We start from the raw sequence: 13,957 nt of genomic DNA, 5'->3' as shown, positions 1-13,957 counted from the left end.
GAAAAGCTCAATATCATCAGTCAGAACAAGGCCAGGGGCAGACTGTGGAACAGACCATCATTTGCTCATATGCAAGTTCAAGCTGAAATTGAAGAAAATCAGAGCAAGTCCACAAAAGCCAAAATACGACCTTGCGTATATCCCGCCTGAATTTAGAGACCAACTCAAGAATAGATTTTACCTGTTGAACACTAATGACTGCAGACCAGACAAGTTGTGGAATGGCATCAAGGACATCATACATGAAGAAAGAAAGATGTCATTGAAAAGACAGGAAAGAAAGAAAAGACCAAGATGGATGTCAGAAGAGACTCTGACAGTTGCTCTTGACCAATGAGTAGCTAAAGCAAAAAGAAGAAATGATGAAGTAAAAGAACTGAACAGAAGATTTCAAAGGGAAGCTCGAGAAGACAAAGTAAAGTATTATAATGACGTGTGCGAAGAGCTGGAGATGGAAAACCAAAAGGGAAGAACATGTTCAGCGTTTCTCAAGCTGAAAGACCTGAAGAGAAATTTCAAGCCTTGAGTTGCAATACTGAAGGATTCTATGGGGAAAATATTAAATGATGCAGCAAGTATCAAAAGAAGATGGAAGGAATACAGAGTCATTATACCAAAAAGTATTGGTCAACGTTCAACCATTTCAAGAGGTGGTATATGACCAGGAACTGATGGTAATGAAGGAAGAAGTCCAAGCTGCACTACAGGCATCGGCTAAAAACAAGACTCCAGGAATTGATGGAATATCAATTGAGATATTTCAACAAACAGATGCAGCACTGGAAGTGCTCACTTGTTTATGCCAAGAAATATGGAAGACAGCTTCCTGGCCAACTGACTGGAAGAGATCCATATTTATGCCTATTCCCAAGAAAGGTCATCCAACTGAATGTGGAAATTATCAAACAATATCATTAATATCACACAAAAGTGAAACTTTGCTGAAGATCATTCAAAAGCAGTTACAGCAGTATATTGACAGGGAATTGCCAGAAATCCAGGCCGGTTTCAGAAGAGGATGTGGAACCTGGGATATCATTGCTGATGTCAGATGGATCTTGCCTGAAAGCAGAGAATACCAGAAAGATGTTTACCTTTGTTTTATTGACTATGCAAATGTATTCCACCGTGTGGATTATAACAAATTATGGATAATACTGCTAAGAATGGGAATTCCAGGACATTTAATTGTGTTCGTGAGGATCCAGTACATAGAAAAAGAGGTAGTTGTTCAGACAGAGCAAGGGGATACTGGGTGGTTTAAAGTCAGGAAAGGTGTGTGTCAGGGTTGTATCCTTTCACCATACCTATTCAATCTGTATGCTGACCAATTAATTCAAGAACCTGGACTATATGAAGAATGGGGCATCAGGATTGCTGGAAGACTTGTTAACAGCCTGTGTTATGCAGATGACACAACCTTGCTTGCTGAAAGTGAAGAGGATTTGTAGCACTTACTGATGAAGATCAAAGACCACAGCCTTCAGTATGGATTATACCTCAAAATAAAGAAAACAAAAATTCTTACAACTGGACCAATAAGCAACATCATGATAAGTGGGGAAAAGATTGAAGTTGTCAAGGATTTCATTTTACTTGGTTCTACGATCAACACCTATGGAAGCAGCAGTCAAGAAATCAAAAGACGCATTGCATTGTGCAAATCTGCTGCAAAAGAACATTTTAAAGTGTTGAAAAGCAATGATGCCACCTTGAAGACTAAGGTGCGCCTGATCCAAGCCATGGTATTTTCAAATGCATCATATGCATGCGAAAGCTGGACAATGAATAAGGAATACAGAAGAAGAAATGACGTCTTTGAATCGTGATGTTGGTGAAGAATACTGAGTATACCATGGACTGCCAAAAGAACAAAAAAATCTGTGTTGGTATGAGTTCAACCAGAATGCTCCTTAGAAGCAAGGATGGCAAGACTAAGTCTTACACACTTGGACATGGTGTCAGGAGAAATCAGTCCCTGGAGGAGGACATCATGCTTGGTAAAGCACAGGGTCAACAAAAAACAGGAATACCCTCAAGGAGATGGATTGACACTGTGGCTAGAACAATGGGCTGAAAGATAACAACAGTTGTGGAAATGATTTAGGGCTGGGCAGTGTTTTTTTCTGCTGTACATATGGTCACTGTGAGTTGGAACCTACTCAACGGCGCCTAACAACAACAACACAGTATTTAGAACACAGTGAACGCTATGAAAGTGTAAGCTATTATGACTATTAACTATTTGATCCAATGAGTTTTGGAGAGCACAGACCAGTCATATTCATTTTTCTATGCATTACACATTACCTGTGCAAAATAAGAACAAAGTAAATGCTTGATGAATAATAATACCTACTATTCTTACAGAAATCTGTAATATATAGCACTCTTTTGCATATGTTAACTCATTGGATCCCTACAAAATCTTGCTAGAGAGCATTAATATCCATTTTTCCCATAAGAATGAAAAAGAGAAGTGAGAAAAGAAAAGAAAGCAAAATAAAACAAAATGAAATTAGACAACTTTTCCAAAGTTATGCAGGTTAACAAGTGGCAGAGTTGAAACTAGAACCTTGATTTTGGACAACTGGCTAATACCCCATCTAGCATTATTCGAGAAAAATATTATAGAAAGTATTGAGACATCCCTATTTTTGACAAAATAATATTCTGACAGAAAAATATTTCAGTGGAAAAAATAACCTGACTTTTTAATTTATTAAATGTGTGTTGTTTTCCCAAGATAGATGAGCCATCTAGAATCAAAATTATTTTAAACAATAAGAGTAAACAACTTCAAGATGGTGTTTAGTTCTGAACAATGAAAAAATTTGTGTTTTATTTGGCATGTAAGACCAGGAAGGCATAAAAGATGAATTACAGTTTCATTCTCTAAGCATAATTGGAATGTCCCAAATCAAACTGTTCTTTAAATTCTGTGAAGAAATGTAAAAACAAATTAACCATGTAGAATATCAAATAAATGCACTTTAGTGGGAGGGGGTGTTGAAATCACATACAGTACACCAGGGGTGAGAGGGGTAGAGACCACAGGAAACAACTGCCTGTTAGAATGGGCAGGGTGTTCTAGTACAAATATTATTTTGTTTGTGAGTCAATGCTATAGACTGAATTGTGTTCCCCCAAAACGTATGTTGAAATCCTAAGCCCTATACCTGTAAATATGACCCTGTTTGGAAAGAAGGGCTTTCTTTTATTATGCTAAATAGACTATATCAAAGTAGGGTGAGTCCTAAACCTAATAATTTCTGAGTTACAAAAAAAGCACAATTGACACAGACACACAGGAGAAAGATGCCATATGAAGATAGACACACTCAACAGATGCATCTACAAGCTCTGGAATTCCAAGGATTGTCAGCTGTTAGAAGCTGAAATCAGCAAGGAAGGACCTCCCCCTTCAGCCATGCCCTGAATTCGAACTTCTAGCCTTCTGAACTGCAAGAAAATAACTTTCTGTTCTTTAAAGCCACCCACTTGTGGAATTTCCGTTATGGCAATGTCCAGCCAATGTCTTACTTGCTAGTCCCTATCCATCTGTAAAGAAGGGAACTTAATGTTAGCTCACTATAGTCTGTTTGGTCCTATCTTGTTTTCTCCATGAGCCAAGTTAGTCCTTTTTCCTCTTACGTGTTCGTCCGGCAATTCCCCCAGTCTCCATCCTTGCCCATCTTCTTTTGGCCTGCATGAACTCTGAAAAAAAGGAATTCTGCCAGAAGATCGGACACAGTAGCTTCCTGGGTTATCTCGCCCAATCCTGATATTTAGATCCTGATTCTGGACTCTCTCCCTTACTTTATACCTGCGGGTTGACTTGGCTGCATTTTTTTGGATTTATTGTAGAAGCAAGATAAGTAAGTGGTTCTATACCAGGGATTAGCAAACTGTGTGCCATGAGCCAAATGCAACCCACAGCCTGTTTTTCCAAATAAAGTTTTATTGGAACATAATCACACTCATTTATGTATAGTTGCTTTCACGCTGCAAAAGATGAGATTGTTTGAAACACAGGCAGAACCTAACCCTTTACAGAATGACTTTGCTGATCACTGTTCGATACTAACAGAAGCCCCAGATGTGGTATTTTGCTTATATTGCTATCTTCTCTGTTCTGACCTTCCAGCCAGGCACAATGACAGCCATAGCTCTCCTGGCCTCCCTTTCCTGAGGCAACAACCCCTCACTGATTACAAGATAAATACTGATCACAAGGTACCATGGGCCAGTTAGCAACATCTGTGTTCACTTTCCTTCCAGCACTATGAATTTAAGAGAAGAGGCATCTTGGCTGTTGCTTACTCTATGCTCCTCCAGTCTAGATTTTCTACAAACTTTCATTGATCTTCTACTTGCATTTTTTTTTTTTTTTTTTTTTTTAACTTTGTAACCCACTCCGAATCAGTCTCATCAAGTTGTTCTCAGATTACGGAATAAGGCCTCCTGAGGTAATTAACTCAGGGTATTCTTCCTAGTCCTGGACTTCCAAATTTCCTTTCATTTCTCTCCTGACTTTTGAAAACTCTTGATCTTAGAGAAGTTGATCTCAGAATAAAAATATTATATTATCTCAAATCTCAGTACAAGTGTGAAGCATGTCCTGGAATTCCTATTCTCTGCCATGTTATCCATAATTTGTTATGATCCACACAGTCAAATGCCTTAGCATAGTCAATAAAACACAAGTAAACATCTTTCTGGTATACTCTGCTTTCAGCCAAGATCTATCTGACATCAGCAATGATATCCCTGGTTCCATGTCCTCTTCTAAATCCGGATAGAATTTCTGGCAGTTCTCTGTGATATACTGCTGCAACCACTTTTGAAAGATCTTCAGCAAAATTTTACTTGCATGTGATATTAATAATATTGTTCGATAGTTTCCGCATTTGGTTGGATCACCTTTCTTGGAAATAGGTATAAATGTGGATTTCTTCCAGTCAGTTGACCAGGTAGCTGTCTTCCAAGTTTCTTGGCATAGACTAGTGAGCATGTCCAGTGCTGCATCTGATTGTTGAAACATCTCAATTGATATGTTGTCAATTCCCGAAGCCTTGTTTTTTGCCAATGCCTTTAGTGCAGCTTGAACTTCTTCCTTCAGTACCATCAGTTCCTGATCATATGTTACTTCCTGAAATGGTTGAACACTGATCGATTCTTTTTGGTATGGTGACTGTGTGTATTCCTTCCATCTTCTTTTGATGTTTCCTGTGTCGTTTAATATTTTCCCCCATAGAATCCTTCAGCTTTGCAACTCAAGGCTTAAATTTTTTCTACAGTTCTTTCAGGTTGAGAAATGCAGAGTGTGTTCTTTCCTTTTGGTTTTCTATCTCCAGGTCTTTGCACACGTCATCATAATACTTTACTTTGTCTTTTCCAGTTGCCCTTTGAAATCTTCTGTTCAGGCCTTTTACTTTGTCACTTTGTCCTTTTGCTTTAGCTACTTGACGTTTAAGAGCCAGTTTCAGAGTCTCTTCTGAAACTTATGTGGGTAGAAACCCTTTATAACTTAGCTTTGAATCTTTAGAGGCAAGAACAATGCTAGGAATAAAAATGAGTAACCTAAACCTAAACCAATTCTAATTATTTCTTTTGTATGCCTTGGAACATGTTCAAGCAGATCCATACATTAATCCTTGGCTTCTTCACCATCCCCATCGATGCTGTCCCTCACAATTTAAAATTGACAGTGGAAGATTCACAGCCATTAGCATTTCTAGGTGAATTAATTTGGAGGTATTTTCAAATATTTTGAGCATATTGGTCCTTTCTGTATGAATACGTTATACATAAGTCTCCTTGACTTCCAAATATTTCCTTTTTGTCGCATCTTTTTGTCTGATGCAATGTTTTGAACACAGATTATGTTCTTCTAGCCTAAAATTTTATGGAGCCCTGGTGGTGCCGTGGTTAAGTGGTTGGCTGCTAACCCAGAAGTCATCAGTTCGAACCTACCTGCCTCTCCAAGGGAGAAAGATGTGGCAGCCTACTTCTGTAAAGATTCACAGCCTTGGGAGCCATATGGAACAGTTCTACTCTGTCCTATTGGGTTGCTATGAGTCAGAATTGACTTGATGGCAGTGAGTTTGGGTTTTAGCCTCAGATTTTTCTTAAAGTCACATATTTGACTTTAAGAAAGTACTCATTCCATGCCATTTCTGATGACACACTCTCTGTGTGACATTATTCTTTATATCTTTTAGGGTTCCTCTCACCCCTGCTAGAACTATTACAACTACCTCCTAATCACTCCAGCTTTAATACACTTTCTACACGGACATCAGAGCTATCTTCTTAAATTTGGACCTGATTGGAGTGCCCTGACCCCTCATATCCACTTATTAAGAATCACTTCATATTTTCATGAAGTTTTCCAAGATTCTCTCATCAAAATTTATCTCTTATTCCCCTAGAGTACCACAGAACTATACATCTTTATGATAGCAGTTTTCAAATTCTGAAGGAAACTAAATACACAGGGACAAATAGCCAAATGGAAAAGAAGGTATCACTGAATTGGTCCTTGGGCCAATGCCTTATTCCCCTCAATTCAGAGATATGGTGATATTTGGTTGAAGCTTGTGACTTAGTTCCTAGGACCAAGGAAGACCTCTTACCCTCTACCTATTAAGCTTTAACAGGCCTCCCAAATAGGTCAAGAGGGAAAGAGTATAAGGAAGACAGTGGGAATTCCATGGGGGCTTGTCCTGGCTCATCATCCCTACCCACCTACCTCATGGCCAGGTAGAGAAATAAAAAGAAAGAAGAAGATCTGAGGTAGGTGCAGGACAATTTAACAGAAAATTAACATACTATGTAAGAAATGTGATCCAACTCATAGAATTTTTATTTTCTCCTCCTGTGGAGAATTAAAGAGGGAATAGACATATGGTCTCAGAAGGGGCACAAATTTAACCCTTACCTTTATATTGACCATCTTTTCATCCTGTTAATCTGTGGAAATTCATTGCCGTCTTAGAGAAGTAAAACAATGCAATATTGGGGAAGTTAGAATCTCATGATATTTTACTATGCCTTTTCATGGTCGCTATGAGTTGGAATCAACTCCACGGCAACTTTTTTTTTCATGCTTCAAGAACTAGAGACAAAGGTGTTTTACTTGTCAAGTTCCTAAAAGTGAGAGAAATAGGATATGAATTAACTTAACTCCAAGATCATACTATATGCTGGGCAATATTTAGCTCCCATTCTATTTCCCAGCCCAAACTATACCCACCATTTTGGGATTTAACCAGGTTCTCTGGAAGTTACACAATGTGTTCATGACTGCACAGCCCAAACCATACAGTGTCTGTAATATAACAAAATCTCAAATTTGAACCACTCCCCATTAATAAATTCCCTCAAAAAATTGAAATCCCAACAATGAAAAATACCTCTATTTGTTGTTACAAAGTTTTAGGCCCTCCCCCCCCCCGAAAATAAAATAAAATAACACTCCCAAGCTTTCCTCTCTCTCAATCAAATTCTTAGAAGCAGTCAGAGGGTACTTCACTCAGATGTTTTTTCTGCCTTCATATTAGAGTTATTTGTGGATGTTCCTGTGTCCCTGATTACACCGGGAATTCTTAAAGGACAGGTCTGTATTTTAGTCATTTTTATATTCCTCAGAGACCTAGCACAGTGACTTTCATTTGGTCAGCACAAAATGCACAGCTGTGAATTTGCTCAGTTGTTGGACTATCATTATTGAGTTGAACTCCACGGATTAGGTCTTATGCTTACACCAAAACCAAAAATAACTTCAACTCATGATTTTTTGGAAATATATTACCGGGCTTTTCTCCTGAGGCATCTCTGGGTAGATTAAAACCTCCAACCTTTCAGTTAGCAGACAAGCACTTAACCACTTCCACCACCCAGGGACTCACCCCCACGCTTACCACTAAAAAACCAAACCCAGTGCCGTCGAGTCGATTCTGACTCATAGCGACCCTTACCACTCATCCTTACCACTAGGGAATGGAAATTAAATTCTTGAAAGCATTGGGAACAAGATGCTTTCCCATCTGTGGTGACTTTTCTCTACCCTGAGCCATGTGATCATTGGTTCTATCAACTGTCACAACTCCAGGCAATTGAAAGCATCAAATTCAGCACCACAATTGTCAGAACTAAACCCTAACCAAGCAGAGGACTGACAGTGGCTAGAAAAAGAGGAAAGAGATGCTCATCCATAAGCAAGAGAGCTATTGCTTTGTTTTTATCCCTTGAAAAAAGGAACAGTGAAACTTGAACCATTCTAGAAATGATGCATGATTCGGTAAAATTCTCAGCTCTCCATTGCATTCATTTTCTATACCAAAAAATAAAAACCAAACTCATTGCCATTGGGTTGATTCTGTCTCATAGAAAACCTGTAGGACAGGGTAGAACTGCCCCATAAGGTTTCCAAGGAGCACCTGGTGGATTCAAACTGCCGATCTTTTGGTTACCAGCTGTAGCAATCTCATTATCTATAGCTGTGTGTCCAACAATTGTGAGGATGGCTCAGGACCAGGCAGTGTTTCATTCTGTTGTGCATAGGGTTGCTATGAGTTGGAACCAACTCAACGGCACCTAACAGCAACAACATAGCTGTGTAAAAAATTACTGCAAAACTTAGTGGCTGAGAACAACAGCATGTATCATCTAACATTGTCTGTGGATCAGGAATCCAGGATGGCTTAGCTGGGTGCTCTGGCTCAGGAGCTCTCACAGGTGGCAAAGTGTCAGCCAAAGCATCAGTCATCTCAGGGCTTTACTGGTGAAGGATCTAATCCCAAGTTCACTCACTTGGTTATTGGTAATATTTCATTCCTTAACAGTTGTTGGATTGAGGGTCTCAGTTCTGGCTATTGGCAAGAGGCCACCCTCAGCTCCTTGCCACTTGGGCCTCTCCATGGGGCAGCTAACAGCATAGCTGACGTCATCAAAACAAGTGGGAAGCATCAGAGAAAGAGTAGAAGTGGGACAGAAGTCACTATCTCTTTGTAAACTAATTTTGGAAGTAATAAATTTTTTTTTTTTTTTTTAATATTCCATCCTAATTGCCACATTCTGTTCATTAGAATTGAGTTGCTACATTCAAGGGGAAGAGATTACACAAGGGCAAAAAAACCAAGAGGTGGAGATAATTAGAGACCATTTCAGAAGCTGCCTACCACAGGCAATTCAAATATAAGTATGGCCTATATCCATTAGCCTTCTTCCAGTCTCCTATCCCTTTCTTGGTCTTCTTATGCTAGTCTCGGCTAAGATCAAATACTCAGTGCTCTTATGGACCATGCTTGCATCTTTTCTACTCTGTAGGATACAATCTGACTAACATTTCAGTCCATCAGCCAGAGGATTATGCCAAAGAGCTGTCGTGCATTATTTTCCTTTGGATTTGGGGGAACTTTAAATGTTTGAGTGAGTTATGGCTTCAGCTAAAAGTACATTCATTTTTCCCATTGGAGAACAGAGCTATAAACTCTGCTTAAATATAGGCTTTGACATTAATATTCTTTTCATTAGCTTTGTCTTCATGAGCAAGAGCAGGTAGAAAACGGTCCTCTAAAATGTATTTTTTTTTTTTTTTTGCATTTTTGATTACATATATTGGATTGCTTCTTACCTGTGGCAAAAACTCTAGGATCTCTCTGTGTGGAAATACGTCTCTGCTAAAAAGTTTTTATTCAAAAGTGACATTATGTAGAAAGCAATGCTTCCGATAGAGGCATTTAGGTTTGCTCGCAATCTTCAGCATGATGAAATGAAGATTAATTTTACTGCAGCCGAAGCCAAAAAATAATACCTATGTTCCTTCCTTGCAGCGCTTCCCACAGAGCCACACAACAACCGCCCCCCCCCCCCCCAGTTTGCACATACCCCATGCCATCTCAGAGCTGACTTTAAGGGCCTGGCTGAACTCCTATGAATTCTAACTTCCAGTTCCAGTCTATCCCACCTCTAGAAGACTTCTTATGACATATCAGTCTTCTGCTATAGCCTGAAGAGTAGAGGGGTAAATGGAAGTCAGCTCTAAGAAGAAGAGCTTCCAAATTACCTCGTCCCACCTTTGAAAAAATAAATAATTATTGCAATAAGCTAGTTCATACCACAGATCAGTCATTCCACTGTCCCAGTCTGATGAGGATAATTTGTGCTTAAGGAGATACTGATTTTTGTATAATGGTTTTCTCTTGCATTACACACATGACAACATTCTTCTTACTTAACCAGGACAACAATCTTGCTAACCGACATACAGAAACTCTTCCTCAGAGGTCTACTTGGGCTTCAATATCTCAAGGAGAAAAAAGTTCAAATTGTCGTTGATGGTGTTATTGAATATATAAATAAACACAGGAAAGAGCAGAGGGCCAGGAAAGGAAGGGCTACAAATTTGTCTGAACTTGTTAGAATGGCGGTGCTCTGGGACTCTGTTGCTACAATTAAAATATGTTTTGTTGGTTTTCCTCTTGTCTGGGGCCCCCTGTGTGCCCTGAATGATAACTCTGGTCTGTCCTGGGGACAGGTAGAATTGAAAAGTCTTTTTGTTTCCATAGGCTTAAGCCAAAACCCTCAAAACAAGCTATTCCGGAGCTGAGCTGGAGCAGGGCTAATGCCGCGGTTGGCAGCTCAAGCGCAGCCTCCTCCTTGGCGAGCAGGGCAACCGCTCTTATCCGCTTCAGCTGTCTTTTAAAAGCCTCCTTCTCACAAAAGACAGGGCTGATCTCAAGGGCCTGGGAAAATAGAAAATTCTCACACTGTGATGGGAAACACTGTCAAGACCCAAAACTCTGTATTGAAGCATCAGACACCAGCGCATAGCCGCTGATAAGGTGAGGGAATAGGGCTGTGTGGAAGACACAGCAACAACAAAAATTAAAATAGACTGGTAAGCTGGAATTATAAATGATTTAGAACTAACCAAGAGAAATTCAGTCTTCACAGGGAGAACAGTCAATGTTCTAGTCATTTATTAACCGTAGTATATATTTCTCTCCTCCACATGGACTTGAATGGGATCTTAGGATGGGAATGTAAATTTTAGGCTGCTGATTGCCTCAGTGCAAACAGTTAAGTACTTGGCTACTAACTGTAAATGTTGGCAGTTCAAACCCACCCAGAGGCACCTTGAAAGAAGGGCCTGGTGATATGCTTTCGAAAGGCCACAGCCAAGGAGTGCAGCTCTACTCTGCAACACACGGGGTCACCATGGGTCAGACTTAACTCTACAGTAGCAGCTTTTATTGTATTTTTAAAAATATCTTTGACATTTTTGCCAGGGGTCAGAGTAATTGGAATTATTAATATTAAATGTGAGTGTTGCAGTTCTTACGTGGGTTGTTTCTGGGGTTCACTTTCCTCTTTTTGGTGGGTGCAGTATCCTCTCAAAGCCATAGCTCTGAGAAAGCATGTCATTTGAAATTGTTGTATCATTATTTTAGATATTCATATTTATGTCTCTCTTGAGAGACTGACAGTTTACTCCATCTACCTATGTATTTATGTAGTTCTTATCACCAAGCTACTTTGACACTCAAAGGATAAAGCCGATGTACTCTATCCAGGCCAGGTGATTAGGATGAATTGTTGTCCTGGCTGACAGTATAAAAGTGAGACATGCCATAGGCAATGCCTTACTTTTTCATGAATGCTCTTTATATTGATGTTAAATTATATATATTAAAAAGCAGATTTCAAGGCCTTATTAATATACATGACAATACATCACACAGCAAGGAGAGTTTTTGAGCTTTCAAATGATTTGAGACTGCATTTTCCAACAGGAATTTTGATTTCATTAACATTTATGACTAGCCTTCCAGGGATGTTTGCCAAGAGGATGAAAGCAGCAAAAAAACAAAACAAAACACAGCAGCCCTTCCACAGGCCTACGCAAAGGTGCTAATTAGTGATGGTTTTTCTCCATGGGCAATGGCCCAGGATGTGAGAACTTGTGACCACAGACCTATTTCTATTATGCCTAGGAAAACAACAAACACATTAAATGAAATGAAAATTTTACTTTGGGAAGCTTTGTGTCAACTAATGGCCTCCAATCACATGAGAAGTTATTACACAGAAGATTGTGAAAGTTGTTTTCTCAAGAAGAAATTAGCCACTGTCTAGGTAAAGTGAGTCTGAATTTTCTAACCAAGACTTTTCAGTATAGAATTGATGAGTTACAGAGGGAAGTGGAAGCAATATTTTTTGTGAAAATAAAATAAAATAAACTTTATTTCTCCTTAAAGTAAACCCATGCTCGCTTAGCTACTCAAATGCTTTCTAATTTTCCACAGCAGTGAATCAATCAAAAGCAACAGTGATCATTTATCAAAAATTCACCAAGGATTCAGGTCCAGACCTCACTACTCTACTTTCTTACTTAATTTCATTGTCTTAATAACTCTGTGAGAAAGATATTATTATTCCCATTTTTCAGATGGAAAGGTTAAGAGTCTGTGAAGTTGAACCACTTCACTAAACTCAAGCAGATAAAATGTGATAGAGCCAGGATTTAAACCAAGGTCCTTGGCTTATCCAAAGCCCAAGGTTTTATCCCTCTGAAAGAAGCATGAAGATAGGACCATGGCCCTAGATGTTGCCCTGGAACCTAGGCAGGATTCGTATCATTTGAATGAATAAAACCCTGTTCAATACTGGACCTGATAATTTTATGCTAATTACCATGAGTATTTTTTTTTTTTTATATTATGATGAGCATTTTATAAGTGGGTTGCTTAGATGATTTAATTCTCCACTTCACCTGATACTGTGAGAATACAGTCCCAGGAAACCTTGAGGCAAAACCATTAATTCAGTAAATATTTACTAGGTACCTACTATGTGTCAAATACTACTACTTGAGTTGTTAAACCTTGGAAAGAGAAGTTTCTCAGCTGGTTTGCTCTTCCCTTTTGCCTAGGGCAGTACTTCTGGGAAGACGTTGAATGGTAAATTCCATGTTTATTGATGAAAAATGAAGGAAGAAACAAGCAGAATTTAGGAAAAGAGGAAGAGCTGTTTCTTTGAAGAAGAGAAGAGCAGAGTTAGAAATTTGAAAAATACATGCACAACAAAAGAGCTCAAGGCATGTGGTGCAGTGGAAACATTCTTCATTCTAAGTGGTATTGTAGGATACAGTAGTAAAGCACAGTCCTAGAAATTTAGATTAAGTTGGAGACAGCACTGTAAAGTTACTGAGGTTCATCTGAAGCTGCCATCAAGAACGAGAACTATGCACATTTTCAGACATGGACCTTTGGCTGTTCAGCAGCAGTCTGATCCTGTGCAGCAAGTCTTGGTTTGCATGTTAATTATACTCACAAAGAAAAGTGAAAGAAGATTATACACAGACAGGGCACCATCAATGTTGATTACACAGTCAGTTTCCTCTAGAGGTGAACCCTGGGGCTGGTTCAAATGTGAGAAGTTAAGAAGAGGGACATGAATGGGAGGGTGATAAGACTGGGAGAGGATCCTTAAGAAGGGACCTGAAAACAAGCTGTGGAGGAAGTCCATCTATTCTAAGACCGACTTGGAAAATTTTGGAAATGCTTTGGTTCCTGATCCTTTTTTTTTTGGGTCCTGACCCACTTGTAGAGACCTAAGTGAAAGACCACATTCTAAATTGAAATTCCAATCATCTTCATGTCTCTTGAAAATCATAAAGCAGAAGTAGCACAAAATTGATGACAGCTGTTATTAGTGACTTTGTCGTCACCTATTTTTCCAATATCTTGCTATTTCCAGGAAATTTCCACTCACTTCCTCTCACAGCATTTTATCTCTCTTTGCACCGCCACCCAGCACTATAAGGCATGAGTGAATGTACGAATGCTATAATAAAGTACCACAAAATGAGTGACCTATAAGAATAGAAATTTAACTCTCCCAGTTCTGGAGACCAGCACTCCAAAATCAAGGTGCTGGCAGAGTCATG

General features: G+C 39.1%; 1 long non-coding RNA gene across 1 annotated transcript in view; it reads right to left on the bottom strand.

Annotated features, from left to right (window-relative positions):
- Positions 1-13,957, bottom strand: part of LOC126075907 (uncharacterized) — a 319,320-nt gene that overhangs the window by 20,605 nt on the left and 284,758 nt on the right. The window contains exon 14 of the long non-coding RNA XR_007517341.1: positions 6,944-7,152. This is a non-coding gene — a long non-coding RNA (uncharacterized LOC126075907). The remainder of the gene's footprint in view (positions 1-6,943; positions 7,153-13,957) is intronic.

The sequence above is a fragment of the Elephas maximus genome, chromosome 4 (genome assembly GCF_024166365.1).
Source record: "Elephas maximus indicus isolate mEleMax1 chromosome 4, mEleMax1 primary haplotype, whole genome shotgun sequence".
NCBI classification, from domain to species: Eukaryota; Metazoa; Chordata; class Mammalia; order Proboscidea; family Elephantidae; genus Elephas; species Elephas maximus.
This window is presented reverse-complemented; position numbering and strand designations above follow the sequence as displayed.